Genomic DNA, 4781 nt, shown 5'->3' with positions numbered 1-4781 from the left:
CAATGCGCTATATTTAATCCGTTTAAGGTGAATTTATCGATTTTTTAAAAAAAGTCTCGTTGAAAAATGCTAATGTGGTTTTACAATTCAATTTCAATTTACATTTTTTACTGTAAAAAAATAATGAAAACTCTATCATACTTATAGTTAAATCCGTAGTTTTTGTCGGATTCGTTACATTTCTCTTAGTTTATTGTTTTTGGAATGAGAGATCATTTTTGAAAATATCCTTTATACAAACATGTATTTAAAAGGCAATCCGTGAATCCGTTAACATGATCGAGTTGGTGAAAACTCTTCTTATCGGCATTAATTTGATGTAAATAATAATACTTTGATAATCCTATTAAATTGTACCTTCTCCTCTTTTAACTGTTGAAGGTACCTCGTTTTCCTTTTTGCTGCTTTTTTGTGGGCAGCATTTTGTTTACGGATATTCTTGTTATTTTGAGGATATATTTCATGTGGACTCCAGAGTAACTTCATTTTGTAATAGAATGGCTAAAACAACAGTAATTAGATGAATCCCAATAAGTATGGAGAACGGGGAAGCTATTGTTTAGCCAACTGCTAGTTATAAAATCCAACCAACTCTTCCTCATCTAATGCTATTCAGGTTGCCGTTGTTCATCTGTGCACATCCCTTTCACGGACACGTCCCGACGCCCAGCTGGACCATGTGACCATCATAAAGTTCCTGTTCCCAATTACGATTGCTGGCGGAAGTACTGAACCAGTTATCAAGCACAACTTACGTCTTTTCACTTCTCCGTTCCCGCTCCACCACGACAGGCGGTTGTTATCCCTGGGGCACTTTAACCAAATGCCAATATGCTTGAAAAAGCTGGTCCTGGCATTCCGGCGCTAGTTAGGGCTAACTATAAGCGCCAACTAGTTAGGGGAGTCGAGTCATCCGTATAGATAGATCGTGTCACGTGTAGTAGGGCACGAATAGCACCGAGAAATGGTTTCAGTTGTTCGCTTTGTTTTTCCTTTTTTGTTTTTGCTTTGGATTGGCCAAAAACAAACATTTAGATTCAATTCCCGTAAGAGCCATAGCCGTTCAAGTGGCCCCTTTTCTCCGTCTGTGCGCGCTCGTGTGTGTGTGTGACTCCCAAAAACCACTTTCTATTTAGTAAATGCAAGGCAGGGCAGGGACACCGTCCACTCCACTCCTCCTGGTTATAATGGTACCCAAGTGGCACGTAATGCACACACACAGCCACCAACCTCTCGCTCCGCTGCATTTGCTGTCCCGCATTCGTTATGATTTAATTTCCGAAATGCACTTCCGCTGCTGGCCAGTGTCCTCGTCGTCCTCGTTGTCGTTCGCTTGCTTGCACCGGCTGTCGCAGCTGTCACCCGGCAGTGGCGGTCCGGGCATCTCATTTACTGCCTTGACCAAAAACCGAAAACGCAGCGAGAAGCGAGAAGTTTAATGTCGAATTGATAGGCCCCGAGGGGGGTGAGGAAGGAGGGAATTTCCCCCCTCCCCCTACCTCCCTTGGTGTGCTCGAATGCGGGTGTTGCACCGTCCGGGTCCGTGCTCTTAATTTGTTGCCGTTGTTGTTGTTGCCGGTGCCGTTGCTGCTGCTCACTTCTGTCGCCCGAATGGCCGACTGCGATTGCGATTCTCATCCGTGATTGCCTCGCACGAAGACACACACAACAGACACACACACTGAGGCCACAAACGAAGCACGAAGGAACCGAGCGAGCGAACGAAAATATGCAAGCAACCGGGCGGCTAGATTGGGAGGAGCTGGAGCTGGAGCTGGAGTGGCCACGACTACGGTTGGCGACTTGTTTTATCGCTTGTTTGCCCGCCGCTGCTGCTGCTGTTGCTGCTGTTGCTGCTTCTGCTCCACTGTCCACCGGATTTCGGTTAAGAAACAGGCAAAATTTAGAACAAATTACCACTTCCTTCCGGCACTGCTGCTAGTGGTGGTGGTGGTGGTGGGGTCCGGACCAAACCGGAAAGTGTCGACGGATGGACGGGGGAGTAGTGTTCTCGGGGACACCCCCCACCCCCCATGCCTGCTTCCGGCTTCATCATTCGATAAGGTTTTCCGTTTTTGCAAGTTTAATGACACACCATCTGTGGCTGGCGTGGCTTCACTTGACACAGAGAGAGAGAAAGAGAGAGAGAAAGAGAGAGAGAAGAGAGAGAGAGAGAGAGAGAGAGAGAGAGAGAGAGAGAGAGAGAGAGAGAGAGAGAGAGAGAGAGAGAGAGAGAGAAACCAAATTGGCGAAGAGGTAAATGGCCGCTGCTCTGCTCTGCTCGCGGGACTTTTCACGGGAATGAACCACTGAAGCCTCCTCCAGAAAAACAGAAGTTGGCCACTTGCTGGTCACTTGCTAGACGGTAGTAGTGGTGGGTGGGTGGGATGGCCAGAATATTTATGGAGCAGAATTTTTATTTCCTCCTCGACGCGCGCGCCCGCCCAAGAGAGCGAGAGATATCCACCACTACCCTTGGGCCCTTGGGCCCTGCACTAATACACCTCGTGACGCCCACCGCTTGGTGTCGCGGAGTTGCCTTCGTGCCAAACGTAGATTATTAATATGCTAAATGGAGCGGACCGAATAATTGCACCATTTGCTCTGCTTTCCCCTCCTTTTGGGTTTTCTCTACGACTACCGATACTCGTTTGCGACGTGTGACAGCTCGAGCGAACGCGACCGAGTGGAGTAGAAGAGAATCAAGTGTACTCGAGATTTTTCCCGTTTTACTTTCCACTCGCCATTCACTGAAGTGGACCGAAAATGGATGGAAAAATCTCAAATCATATGCTCCAACACTTGGACCGCGCGTTGTGTGCAGCACGTGAGCATAAAAATGTGCGACTCCTTCACGCCTCACGTACCAGCTTATCGCGCGCGCGAGAGGGTGCTTCGCGTTGGCCATGGGAGGGCTTTATATAACGGTTCCGTTTTGTTGCCAGTTAGATACATTTTCCAGCAATCGACGATGCAGCGTGTGAGCATTTTACAACCTTTAGACTCTTTGCATTCCCGCAGGCTTCGGGAGATCCTTTTTACTCCATACGGATTTTTAGCGATTTACTCGGCCGGACAATGGAGTGAGGTGCGAGACGTGCTTGTATCGAGGGCGCGATGTAACAATTTTTTTTTTTGATCTGAGAACTGTACGATTAATCCAGCACCATTGGACTGGTTGTTTCAAAGAATTATCTTTACTTTGATCGGCTTTTTTTTTTGTATTTATCGATCGCTTCGCGGTTGATGTAAATACACACATGCATGCGCTCTGTATGTGAGAGAAGGAAAGAAAAGAAAATGAATCAACAGTTCGAGTGAATTCCGGGTATCACATCAAACAGTATTGGAGCGGTATGGCTGCTATCACCTCTGCAGCAGTGGATGAATGTTGTAATGAAGCGTCCCGGGATTGAGCGGAAAACCGATCAAAATACGGACGTACGTTGCTGTTTGGTACATGCCATGCCACAAAGCCCAGCAGCCAATATGAATTCCTTGTGATGTCTGTCACGTTAGTAAATTACAACAGCAGCAGCAGCAGCAGCAGCGACTAATCAATACTTTGCAGAAGCATTGCACCTTACTTATTGATTGCTTTCTGCTTCGCCGAACAGTATGCCGGGGGTTCCGAGGGAGGGTTTGGTCGTTTTTGGTGAAAAGTAAAATTCGGAAAATGAAATTTCCTTCCTACCGATACCCGCTACAGCACTAGAAATGTGAATTGAAAAGGTTTCCGAAGACAGGGACCGGGGTTGTTTACTAGTTTCATCGAGGGCTCCTCGATACGAGCTGGTAGTACACAGGCGGAAGTACTAGGTAGGGAATCTCATGGTTTTTTTCCTGTTTTGGTTATGAACAGTGAATGGTTTGAAGTCAATCGTTAGGCATTTGACATTCACCCACTGCCAGGAACTGTCGTGACGCACGAAATCACACAAGTTATGCGCTTCGGGGATTTTTGTAGCAACATGTTGTCTCTTTGATGTTGGTTTTCGGCCTGAAAAGGTTTTCCCAGATAGCCATTCAATGGGATCTACCACAATGCTGCCATAACGAGTGATCTATCGACCGAGGTTGTCGGTTCCACGTTGTGGAATATTGGAACTACGTCAGCCATGGCTAAATGATTCAAGTTTTTTAATTGCATGTGAGCACAAGAATTGTCACATACACACTGTACGATATAGTATCTACCTTGTGATCGTTTTGGTTTTTTTATTGCAAAACTCAACGAGGCGTTTTATCTGCATTCTTTTTGGGGTTAACAAAACGAAAGATTGCAATCTTGCCGTAAACCAAAATCCCATAACAATGTTTAATGAAATACCAACGGTGTACCGAAATCCTTCGTATTTTCTCTTGGACACTACTATCATTGGACACTACAGAAAACGTCATGTTAGGTTTATTTTTTCAGATTTCTTTCTATTCGCAACTGTCCAGCAGGCATTCCAATATGCAATGCACTGAATAGCATTAGAGAGATACTATATCACAAAACAGGAGAAAAGAATCTGTTCTTTCAGTTGAAGAGTGGCAGCGAGCAGCTCTGTAAACCCTTTTTGAATGTCAGAATTTACGTTTTCCATCGGTCAATAAAATGTCTAATCTTTGCAATAGCAAACAATTCTTAGTAGCCAATTAAAGAAGACAATCAATATAATGATAACTACGTTGATTTGTGGCTGTATAGAAGTGTTACTACGAAGCAGTATGGCACTGTTCGGATTGTTTTTTTCTCAAAAACTTTGCCAACTGCTAATTCCACTAATGGATAC

The sequence above is a fragment of the Anopheles darlingi genome, chromosome 3, assembly GCF_943734745.1.
Source record: "Anopheles darlingi chromosome 3, idAnoDarlMG_H_01, whole genome shotgun sequence".
In the NCBI taxonomy this organism is placed as follows: domain Eukaryota; kingdom Metazoa; phylum Arthropoda; class Insecta; order Diptera; family Culicidae; genus Anopheles; species Anopheles darlingi.
Note: the sequence above shows the minus strand (reverse complement) of the source record.